We start from the raw sequence: 13,612 nt of genomic DNA, 5'->3' as shown, positions 1-13,612 counted from the left end.
CATGTGAGAGCAATGGCTCCCAAGGAACTTACATTAAGCATCCCTAAGTCTTGAAAGTCAGGGAACACAATGATGCTCCTCCCATTAATGTATTTTGGGGATAGAAAAAGTTAGAAAAGAGTGATACTGATTGATACAGTATTTCCTGTAGAGATGGAATTCTTCCAGGTATATGCATCAGTTTCTCCCTTCCCTATTGAAAATAGTTTCAATACAATACTACACCAGTTCATAAGCAATGCAACCAGTTCAGATAAGAGTACAGTGGAAAATATGCAATTCGCAAGGATTATGGGCCACTGTAAAAGAATGCTGCTAGGAAAATGAAATATATGAGTCATGAGAAGTTCTAGCTCAATAAAGATATCTTGTTGTAGACTAAGCTTTACACAAGTAATATAGCAAATGGCTAAAGGAGAAGATAAATATCTTTAAAATTTTTCAATAGTTTCTACTCGTGATAATTCCTTAATGATATATGCACATGTATGCATATACAGATGTTCATACATACATGTATGTACATGCATATACATGTGTACCTCAAATATAGTCGGATGAATTCCATATTACATTTCATAAAATCACTCGGATATTACCGATGATATGTTGTTTCTTCTGAGCGTTCTTTACCGCCTAAAATAACTTCCTTAAATATTATCTCTATTTTAATTATTGAATGAAATTCTAATTTTAAAATAATATCTGTTCTTATCTTGAGCTACCAATTATGTTCTCTGTGTTAACATACTTTTAATCTCTTAAGTTTTTACTCTAAAATTTAACTTTTAAAGCTAAAGCTAGTTTGTCATTTTTATATATTATATTTATTCAATCTTTTGATTTTATACTTGACTTTTTTTTCTAGATGCAGAGGAGCTTAATAATTAAAATAAAAACATTTGACCCAATTAAACTTATATTTTACCTGATAATCAGATACAAAACTTATGGCATCTAAGATGGGCAGTAAAATAAACAAAGGAAAAATATGTGGAATTTAGAACAGAGAGCTATAGTTTAATAGTTAAAGCTTTAACTTGAAGTGCTGGGGTGGGTTGTGGGGGAACTCTCCTTAAGGGTAGGAGAGGGGCAGAAGGAAAGAGAGAGGGAAGGACAAGAAAGTGAGGAGGGTGAGGACTATGAGTGGGATGTAAAAAAAAAAAAACTAAATAAATAAAGTTAAAAGTTAAAAAAAAGAAGAAGAAGAAAGGGAGTCAAGGGTTCATAAGATGTACCTGTTCGACATTATCTACCAAGGAGAATAACTACAAAACCATTCCGTTGTGTTCAGAAAAATTAGCAAAAGAGGTACTCAGGAGAGTGTGCTTCCAGCATATTTTGATGAATAGAGAAGAATGTTAGCACTAATCAGCAATCTTAGGAGAGCAGCAGGAGATGGAAGAGGAAGAAGATAAACCAAGGCCTCAGGCTGAGTTTGAGTAGAGGAACCTTGCTCTCATGGAAGCTCATCCTACCAAAGATGTGTTGCTTTGTGTGTGAGTCATGGAACCATTGGAGGGGACTGGGGGATAAAATACATGTTCCAAATAGGCTTTGGATTTTTCAGTAAGGAAAAAGAAGAAAAGAAGAGAGAAAATAAATGAACAGAGAAGCTAGGTAGAAAGTTACTGTAACCTTTAGCTGACAGCTGTGTTGATGGCGTGTCCGAGAGCAGCAGCTCTGAACCTGTGTGGTCATGTATGAGACGTACTGCATATCCGATATTTACATTACTCTTCCTGGTAATAGTAGCAAAATTACAGTTAGTAATTAGCAATGAAATAATTTTATAATGTGGGTCACCACGACATGAGGAACTGCATTAAAAGGCTGCAGCATTAGGAAGCCTGAGAACCGCTCTCTTAGAGTAATAAGAAATTGTTTTAAAAAAGGGAAAATAAAGCAAAGTTTCCCTTTCCTCATTCCTTAATTAGTCTTCCTGTGAACAGATCCTCTTTTATATCCGTGGTTCTTTCTCCACAAGTTGAGCCCTCACGGCCAACCCCAGAGCTTCACTGGGTGCCGGGCGCCTCTGAACGTGGAGCTTCTGAACTCTTCCAGAAAATAATCCACACACTCCGTACCTGGTGCTGCTTGGGCGGGTGCGGCAGTCGACAGGGTTGTTCAAAGTGTCCTCAAGATCAGGTTTCATAAAGCTGCACTTCCTGTAGCATTATGACTGAGGATTCTTCATATTGCAGCCTCTGCTGCTGAGCTAATAAGTATATCCTGTTTCATGGTTTTTAGTCATATTACCTCAGTAAAGTTGAAACATTTTCGAATGAACCCACTCTCAATTACATGCATAGCTCTAGGAAGAAGAAAGCTATAAAAAGGTGTGATTGTAAGATTCCCTGCACTCTGCCCGAAGTCTGGCTATGAGTCTCAGCCTCTGCTTTGATACTCTGTTGGGTAGAGCCTTTCAGAGGCCCTCTGTGGTAGGCTCCTGTCCTGTTCCCTGTTTTCTCCCTCTTCCGATGTCCATCCCATTTGCCTTTCTGAATGAGGATTGATTATCTTATACAGGGTCCTCCTTCTTGCTTAGCTTCTTTAGGTGTACAGATTATATAACGTTTATCCTATATTATAAGTTTAATATTCACTTATAAGTGAACATACATTATGTGTGTCTTTGTGCTTCTGGGAGACTTGGAGGGGACAGGAGCTCCACAAGGAGAGCAACAGAACCAAAAATTCTGTGCCCAGGGGTCTTTTCTGAGAATGATACTCCAACCATGGACCATTCATGGATATAACGTAGAACTCCTGCATAGGTGTAGCCCATGGTAGCTCAGTGTTTAAGTGGATTTTCTAGTAAGGAGAACAGGGACTGTCTCTGACATGGACTCAGTGGCTGGCTCTTTGATCATCTCCTCCTGAGTGGGGAGTAGACTTAGCAGGCCACAGAGGGAGACAAATGCAGCCAGTCCTTATGAGACCTGATAAGCTAGGGTCAGATGGAAGGGAAGAAGGACCTCCCCTATCAGTGTACTTGGAGAGGGGCATGGGAGGAGATGAGGGAGAGGGCTACCGCTGGGATACAAATTGAATAAACTGTAACTAATATAAAAATAAAAAGGTGTGATCATTTGCTATGGTTAATTTTAGCATCAGCTTTGTTGGCTCACAGTAGACATGTGTACTGTCAAATGTTTCCTACATATTTTATGGTGGTTTTTGGATGAGAATAACATTTAATGGAGTCAAGTAAAGCACATTAGTCTCTATAATACTACTATCTAGAATGAAGTAGGCTTCATGCAATCAATTTAAATGATCTTAACAGACCAAGATGGAATCCTACGAGCATTGCCAATTTTTTCCTGAGTTTTAAGCCTACTGGTGTTCTCCACAGACTTCATATTTACCAAAGCTCTTAAATACTTCTCTCACGCTCTCTCTCTTTCTCTCTCTCTCTCTCTCTCTCACACACACACACACCTGAAACTTATGATAGACTTACACGCAATAACTCTAATATGAGTAGAAGATAAAGTCAGTAAAACCGCAGAGCACACTCTCTGTCAAGCATCACGGCTTATTGGTACATTACACTGCAGAGTATCACATATTTCCCCTTGTGATCACTTGGTTGACAGGAAACAGATGGCTGCTGCTGCCCAGCGTCATAACAGAATGCTTTACCACATATTTGCAGCTTGAGAAAAAAAAATAAAAAAGTATAGTTATTGGTCAAGGCATGCTTGGGTCCCTTACACCTTTATAAAAGCAATAGATCCTAAATTGTCAAATAAGCAGACTAAGAATCGAAGTATGTAATCCTGATAATTGAATTCCTCTGGAGAACCATACCTAATACACTTATCTGATTTTAAACTACATGACAAAGAACATCTCGTTTGCCTCCCGCTGACTTCCTGTGCAGATGTCTGTGTGCTTCTCGTATCTTCATATGCATCTAAATGCAGGTGGATTCCCAACGCCAGCTGAAGTAAAGATGTAGTGGTTACAATTGGCAATCAGGGAAGCAATTTCCACATCCTAATTGTTCTTACTAAGACACACTCCTCACTGTTTTGCCAGATATGGCAGCTGCATTTTACATTGTAGGCTGCTGATCACATGAGAATCAAGCGTTTTCTAATTTTCTACCCACTAGACATATAATAACATTTATTACCCAATATATTAATTAATTATGACTTTATTAAAAATAACAAGTTCCCAAATTCACTTGGTTTAGACCTCAATTTGTTTGTAGATTTTCCCATTGATAAATAAATTATCTATCTGTTAATACTTTGATTTCTAAATAAATCATTCATAATATCTGATGAGGAATTAGCAAATGACTTTTAGTGAAATGTGCTTTTATTTGTTGGCCAATCCATTTTCTCTTCTTTTTACTAAAATACAAACCATGGGAGAAAAGCTTTATTTAAGATAAATGGATTTCTTTAATACACAGTACCACTACTCCACGCATCCAGACATCAGGCTACGTTATGACAACCCCGTGCCCTAGCAGGGCAAACACACTGGGGGGCGAGAATGTCCAATGTGGTCTATAAAAGAGAAAAGAACAAGTGTAGTTAACGTAGACACATGAAAGTGACTTATTAAGAAACAGAACCATGGGAAGCAATGGCATATTAGGAAAAAGGAGAAATCCAACTCTTGAATTAAGTCTGCTTTTCCAGTCTGAGAATCTGAGGATTACAAGATACATGCTCTGAATAAAAACTCAGAACATTTATTTGGTGGTGGCATCAAGAATTTGTAAGAGGAAAGGAAGCTGGTAACAAAGGGGAAATGTCTTAACAACTTTCCCATTCCCAGGACTGGAGGTTCCCTAAAAACTGATGTTAACATCTGTCCAGTTGTGCCACTTTATTCCTTAAAAGGGTGCTATTTTACTTACTTTTCTGTTGCTGAGATAAAACATCATAAGAGAATCAACTAAAAGAAAATGCTCATCATCAAGCATCATAATTCTACTACTTGTCAACCAGACAACAAAACATATCACTTCTAAGTGAGAATCTTCCATCCTTTGTCATTACAGGCTTCTGATCACTTCATAAGACAAAATTGCATTCATTACAGATTCAAAAGTCCCAGAGGTCTTTAGTAATTTCAACACTATTGAAACATCTAAGGTCCAAGTCTCATCTGAGACTCAGGCAATTCTGTCAAATCACGCTATATAACTCCAAAGGAGCAGAATCAGGGTCTATCAAAGATGAACGGATCAAATAGAAGGGCAAAATCAAGAAGGAAAAACATCAAATATTGCAACTCTATGTTGTGAATCTGGGACCCAAAATGGAATGAGGGAGCATTCCCATTCTCCATCACATCAAGTGGAAGATTAGCACTAAGTACCACAGGCACCAGCTGAAAATACCAGAAATTCTTTGGTGATGGCATTTTGTTTTTTTCTTTGAATTGCCTGAGATTGTGGAAGACCAAAGGCTGAGCACTTCCTCTCTCTTGAGACCATCACCACTGCTATCCACCGCCGACACCAGCAGCCAGTATCATACCAACACTTTCAATGCTTACTATACAGGCCGCTAGTACTGGGGGTATATGGATATGTCATATATATTATAATATATTATATATATACATACATATGTATACATATATACACATATACTACATATATATTACATGTACATACATTATATATGTGTGTTTGTGTGTGAGAGTGCTTGTAAATATATATTTCTTATGTATTAATCACACATATTAATAGACTCAGTGAAATATTCATGTAGAATGACTTGGTCAAAATTTAGAACACCTTTATTCAATTTCTCCCTCAAGTCTTCTCAACATCTAGTAACTACTCTTCTATAATAAGGTCAAGTTGTATACATATTGTTTCTAAATATGGAAAATAAATTAAAGACTTGTCTATTGGTACTTGAACTTCACTTAATTTAGTACTAAATTAAGTACCAAAGTACTAAAGTACTAAATTTAGTACTTTAAAGTGACAATTTTTGCAAAACAATGAAGTAAGCAAGCAAAGTAAGGAGAAAAAGACACAACAAATAAGTAAGTAAGTAAATAAATAAATAAGTAAGTAAGTAAATAAATAAATACAAGATAGAAAAGAGAAAGAAGGAAAAAGAAAGAAAAGGAATGAGGGAAAGGTTGAGAGAAAGAGAGAGGGAGGGAGAAAAAGAAGAAGAGGACAAGGAGGAGGAATAAGAAGAAGAAGAGGGAAGGAAGTAGGAAAGAAATGAAGCACAAAGAACTACAGTATCTGCTGCTGCAGTGTCTCCCAAGGAATCCTTTATTGTCTCTACCTCAGCCCATCTTTTGCTGCTGTAGCAGAAAAATCACGGGTCGTTTATAAGGAAAAGAGATTTCCTGTACTACATTCTACAGATAGTGTAAGAACATAAGGGCATCATCTTAGGACCTGGAAAAGGTCCTCTTGTTACATCAAAATAACAAATGAGCATGTATAAGACGGGGGAAACTTGACTTCACTTACGCTTTCTGTATTTTCCTTTTAACTGCGGGAAACATAGAAATGTTCATATATTTGGAATATAATGTTAGGTTTTGACATACGTATCCATAGTATAATGTTGAAATCAGAATAAATATAACCTTCTCATAACATTTATCGTTTATTTATGTTAAAAGCTTTAAAAGACCTTTGTTTTTATATTTTATACACACACACTATACATTATCATTATTACCTGACTGTCCAATATAACCCTTGAAATGGCTTAATTGTCTTCTCTCATAACACATGAGTTTATATCCATTGGCCAAGCTCTCCCTCTCAGAGATCAATTCTGTGGATGACTCATTCTCTCCCAGAAAATGTCAGCAGTCCATTCATGAGGATGGAATCCTCATGGCCCATTCACCTTTTACATGTCCTCCCTCTCAGTGTGGCTTCCAATTACATCAGTCATCTTATTTGATAGTCATTGTTAAATTCCCACCACTTTCTACAGATCTTTATCTTTGAAAATGAGAGCCTTTGGTGAGCTCTGGCTGGAATTGGACACTCGTGTCTGTCACCAGCATGAAAGCACTGAGCAACTTCACAGTAAGTCATCACGCAGAATGGCTACACTCCATGTGGCCTCAGTTCTGTACAGCAAGTCCATCTCCTCATAAAAATTAGACTCAGTGACTACTGTCTGTGACTCCCGTCTTTCTCTGTTGGATTGTTGGCATGGCTGCCCAGAATGTGAATGATGTTTCCTGAATGATATCAGTCCACTTTGCACATCCCTATGCTTTTATGCTATGATTTTGTGGTTTAACTATGAGGGTAATTTTATTTCATTTCTTTTATTTCCAGTGTTTTAAGAAGTGTCCTCCATGTCACCCTTATGTGCAAACTGTGCTTTAATATTGCTAGAGATTAGTGTACATAAGAAAGGGCTGGCAGGTATTAATTCTGAACAGTAATTCAAAAACAGTTTGTGAAGGAATTTACAGTTTATTCAGTAGGCAGTGGTCTGTCCTTAAAGAATTGTTAGGTAATGGAGCTGTGGACCCTGGAAACTAAAATGACTGGGTGGATTAAAACTAGAAGATGAAGCAGTCAAACGGACCTGCTCCAGCTAAAGGCCTGCAGAAGCGCATTAACTATTGCGAAGGCTAAGGCCAAAGCTGAGAAGTACAAGTCTGGGAAATGATGTTCAACCCCAGAGACTGAATTTCCTGAGTTTGGAGAGTCCTGATTGAATCAGGCTTGCTCAGGTCTCTAGCACCTCTGCAGTTGCTGTGCCTTCTCACACATCAGTTATGCTTTCTTTTCACTCCTCTCAGACTCTAATTCGCCTCATCCCCTGAGAGAGAGAGAGGGAGAGCAGATGAAGAGCACTGGAGGTCTCCAGTTGGCCCACACTGTTGCATAGTCTCTGCCTGTGGCTTTCAAGTCTTTAGATTTGACTCACCATGTATCAAAAATATTTGAAGAAATATTGAATCTGTATTGAACACATCTAGACCTTTTATTTATTGCCATAAGTCTTTAAACAATACAGTGTAAAACCTATTTACAAAGGTACACTGCAGTAGACATGATAAACATGATAGAGATGACTTAAAGGATATGGGAAGGCTCGAGAGATTCTGTGTAAACACTACACTGTTTTACTTTTTTGATTATTTTTTGAGTTTTATTTTTACTGTATGTGAATGGGTATTTTGCCTGTATATAAGTCTGTGCACCATATTCATTTCTTGTTCACACAGAGGCCAGAAAAGGGCATTGGATCCCCTCAGGCGGCAGTTACAGATGGCTGTGTGATGTGGTGTGGGCACTGGGAATCAAACCCGGGTCCTGTAGGAGAAGAACCGGTGCTTTTAACCACTGAGCCCTCGCTATATCATTTTACTTACGGATTTGAGAATGTCCAGACTTTGGCGCCTATGCAGGTCCTGAAGACCACCTACTGTGGGTAGCAAGAGGCAATTTTACTGATGAAAGCTACAGAGTATCTGTGAGGTATCTAATCCACTGGTTGCATTTATGTTGTCTCTCATTTGAACTGTCCTTGACTTTCAATTATGTGTCACTTTCTTTTTCTCCTGACCTCAGCTGTCCTTAAATCTCTGCACTTCTCCTGACTCTTTGTCATCATTCTGACTTCTTTATGTGATCTGACTCCTCTACTTGAAATGTAAATGCAGGAATGCACCCAGGAGCCAGTGTTGGCCACCTTCCCATTTCCCTCTCTTCTTTAGCCCTGCATAATTTTTATTCCTAGATAGTATCCCTAGATAATACCTTGGGTTTAAGTGCTCTTTACATGCTGATGACTATTAAATTCTTTGACCATTTTTAGATCCCATTCTTTAATTTTTTCCCATTCTTCTTTTTTCATTTTATTCCTTTTCTAGAATTATAGGATTAGACGCTGTGAAATACACACAAAGGATTTAATTTGAATTAAAAGAAGCGATCTGACAAAAGACAAGAGGGAAGAGAAATTGCATTTATGCTGAGTAAATCAGCAGCAGCATCCCTAATGGGTTCATTATAACTAGCCTGTTATCTCAGAACAACAAAAAGGCTTGGGTTGGCTTACAGAGAAAAAAAGTTTGTTGGAAACATGGGCAGTATCTCACAGAATCCATAATGAAGCTGTAGCAAAAGCCAGGTGAGACTGAGCTAAGTCAATACAGTTATCAGCCTTGGCCATTGGGCCCCTGGGTTCTCCATCCACACACTGGTGCCTGCAAACTTCCTTTGCCATATTTTCCTTTAGTATCACTCTCAAGATTCAAGCAGGTTAACTTCTTGGTGGTTAACATGGTGAGTATCAGAGAAATATCTAACGTTCTATAGGATTGTGTCAGATATAGTTTTGGATTCTTTTAAGTAACTGCATGGATGTCATCATTCCAAAATCAAATATTAAATAGAGGTGGATTCCAAAGAGCCATGCTTTAACATACAACCGAGAGGTCTTCGTCAGTCTGGCCTCTCATTCATGGCTCTGTATCTTTTGTCATCCACAGATCCATCTTGCTCTCTTTTCTGTTGTTTTCACATACATCACAGTGTTAAGATTCTATGCACCATTTCACAGATAAATAAATAAAGCTGAATTCCTCAAGTTTGTTGGACTTTGTAAGTTATGACCCACCTTGCCTGTCCATAGAGGATAAGACCTGCAAAGATATCTTCACTGGGCATTACGAACGTAGACAAATACAAATGAGAAGTAGCAAAGGTTACTGTACTCAGCGGGCAGATGAACTGAAGCAAAACTCAGAGAGACAGGATGCCAACACTGTGGTGATGTTTCTGCTATGAGAGAAAAGGGGAAAAAGTGCTTAGGGAGCCCGACATTCCTCTTAGCAAACAGTTAAGCAGAAACAAGGAAAATATCACAGTGTAAAAGGCATGATATGTCAAATCAACTCAAAAAGCAGCTGGAGGTAGCAGGCTAAATACAATTAAGGTTTCTGTTCCACAGAGATGTCTTCAAAGCCCGGGAAGCTCTGTGATGACCAGCACAGACTGCAAATGATGTGTGCTTATCTTCTGAAACATTATCATAAGTCTCAGACCAATGCACTGAGAAGCTTGAAATGGAAAGACAAAGTATATTTTTAATAGTAGAGGTTGTGAAAAATATCACGAATTAATAAGGTAAAATTTATTTTTAGTTGTTAATGATTTAACAGTAAATATAATACATTTATATAACCTGAGGTGTTATCACTCATCTGGATAAAGAACAAATGAAATAATCTCACATTGAGTTTATTGGGATATTATTGATACTTTACAGAATAACAGACACTGACATACAGAAAGGAAATATTTTCTCCCGATACTCCTTAAATGTAGTGTTTAGTTTATGAGAGGATCTACTTCTTGATGTATCAAAAGATGGTTTAGTACCCACAACTTCAGTTTTCCGTCCAGATACTTACTTGATTTGGACCTTGACAGGACTGAAGTATATGTATGTCTATATACATATATGTATATGTGTGCATGAATGCATACATGTGTATATACATATGCATGCTTATGTCTGTATATTTTTTGTGTTTATATGTGTGTGTATGTGTAGATGCATGTGTATTTGCTTGTATATGTGTGCATGTGTATATGTGTATGCATATATATGTGTGTAATTGTACATATTAATTTATGTGGTACATGTGCAGTTTGCATGTGTGTTGAATAACTGTATGTATAGGTGAGTCAAACCTGTTAGAAAAGCAGATAAAAATTAAACTTTCAGCCCCCCCAAATGAAGATAAAAACATGAACATGAGGTAAAGCCGTTCAGAACCAGGGTGACAAAACTGCTGTGAGTGTCTCTGTCAAACTCTCGCACTTATGCGTTCCAAGATTCTGGGTTAAGTCATTTAATTCAAGGAAAAATCATCTACATTAAGCAACAGTTAGGTAACTTTTCACAAGGTTATATATGTATGCGTAGCCTGTAAAAAAAAAAAAGTGTAGGACACTATTCAAAGTAGTTATGTGAGATTCCGTATCTTAGAAGTATTAGAGATGATATATCCATGAGATCTCATCACTATGACTTCTGAAGCATGACCTAAACAACAACAATACCAATAGACGCCCTAATATGGAAGGGAGAAATTCAGGAGGCTCAATCCTAGATGAGAAATTACAGCCAACTAAGGAATGCTGAGAGGGATAGAAGTGGTCATCCTGAAAACATCCACATAGAGGCAGCATTATGTGGACTGAGGACTGAGCTGGACAATATAGATGTATGTGTATATACACACATAATATTTAATAATTATTATATTAGATGTGACATGTAATATATGATATACATTATATAATAATTGTATATATTATATATTGTTGTATATATATATATATTATATTGGATTGTTGTGTGGCAGGGTGAATTTTTACAAGTATATTACAAACTTCATTTTTACCATTTTGATTGGCTGACAGTGGAACAAGTCCTGAAAATATTTAAATCTGACTGATCAAGACTGATAGGATGAAACAGTGCTATGAGGTGTTCCTGCTGTGTCTAACACAGCACTTGTGTACAATTTCTTAAATACTAGCAAGCTGAATTTGGCAACATTGACAGCTTTATTAAGACGGCTATTGGCGGTGTTGAGAAAGTGTTCTCATCTTCAGATGAGGCTGATAATATTTGGTGCATAGAATATATTGACGATTGCACCAGCTGCTTTCCAACAGGAGATAAATCCTTCAAAAAAGTCAAACACTCTGTATGAGCCTCACACAAATGACTGATATTGAAATATTTTTTCAGAAGGTGTGAACAACAGCATATTAAGTCGATAACCCATAATGAATTTTGTGTGATATGAGTTTTCTTGAAAATGTATTTGATTGCATGTTCAGCATTGAACTGTGGCCAATATGGTATTACACCAATATGGTGCATGGTGTCCAAAAATAATTAATTTTTTTGATAGATAAAATACCCTACCTGTACTGAGGAAGCTAGTTGGCTAGAGGAGAGGGTGTCCAGGTTTGCAGCCTTATCATGAGCCTCTAGTCCACAAGACACACAGCCGTTAGCACCAGGTACAGTGCTGGATGAATAGAAGAGTCACCACAAAGTGCACATTCACACGTGATGAGTTTTCTGAGCCTTTGCTCTTATCTTTCATAATGACCTCTTTTCTCACATTTTCCCCATGAGTTCATTTGCTAGACTGATCAGAGAAAAAAAAAATGCCTCGAAGGTGAAGGTAGAAAACAGCCCTTTATGTTACATATGAGTGGTTTGCTAGATCACTCTCCTACAATGAAGTTGACAGCATTCTGTATTTCACCAGTGACCCAGAAAGTCTGAACAGAAATGTCTGAGGATGAAGCTACTTTATTCAGGATTTGCTTTGGGACTGCCTCAATCACCCCTGTATCAGAACACTTTTCCACCCCAGTCAAAATCCTAAAGCCTCTTACTCACTAGTATTCATTTCCACCATTTATCTTATAATACAAAAGAAAAAAACGTAGGCGCTTAATTTACATGAGGAGTATCTTAGAGTTTCTGATAATCTATCACATATTTTTTTTTAAAATGACTACTATATTTTCTGAGATTGGAAATTTGAGAACAATATATCACATGATCTCAGATGTTGTAGGACCCCTCCCCCCTCTTTTATCTTAGGAGAAAAAGAATCACTTTAGGCAGGACATCAGTGAATTAATCTGTAACATCAGGTCCCCCAGTGAAAGCAAAAATGTACAGGTGGCTTAGCAAAATGATAACCCTTTGTTCCTACACCTGGCGATTATTAATAGGCATCACCTAGCTGTTGCTAATACCTAATTTTAAAATAGGAATTCAAATTGCTGGGTTTGGTAGGTCCCCTGCACAAGCCAGCAGGGGATATGAGAGAACAGGGTTTTATTAAATACAAATTCTTAGAGCCTACCCAGTGGAGGGTAAAATTGACATGATTCGAGGATTAATTAAGCCATTCTGAAGTTCTTTTTCAGTTGCCAAATACAGAAAAAAAAAAATCAACCTAATCACAGACAACCACTTTAAGCAGCAGAATTGCAGCGTACTAAATCACCCATCTCACTTAACATCCAACATCCACCTACCAGCTCTCAACAGCTGCTGGGATGATAGGTTTAGATCTAAGCAGAGGATACTGTTGTTGTGAAAGCAAAGTGGGCATCTTTGAGAAATTTTGAAAATTTCTCAATTCAGGTTAGAGAGCTGTTCTTAGCTTTGGCGTTAGACCAGACTTGCTAGAGCATTCTAGATCTTATTCTAAGTTTCGGGAAGGTCTGAATTCAGATGTAATACGCATGTAGCACAGCGTGTTAAATGCACAAAGCTTCACAGAGCTGACCTTAAACTAAGTTAGGTGAGAGCTTGAGGGACTGAGACAAGCAGTTGGAGCAGGGATTTCAAAACGGTGTAAAAAGTGAGATGAACAAATTCTATCACCATAATACTAATAATAATATAATTTACATACATAACCACAGGAATTAATGCCTTCAGGTAAAAGGATTGAGTTTTACACAAGGTAATGAAATTGCCTATATTACTTGGCATTTAAATGATAGGACACTGTTTTGTCCTCGGCTGTCCACTTGGTTGAAAGGAGCTTTTTAGAGGGAGGCTGAAAGGCTCAT

Source organism: Meriones unguiculatus, chromosome 21, assembly GCF_030254825.1.
Source record: "Meriones unguiculatus strain TT.TT164.6M chromosome 21, Bangor_MerUng_6.1, whole genome shotgun sequence".
NCBI lineage: Eukaryota > Metazoa > Chordata > Mammalia > Rodentia > Muridae > Meriones > Meriones unguiculatus.
This window is presented reverse-complemented; position numbering follows the sequence as displayed.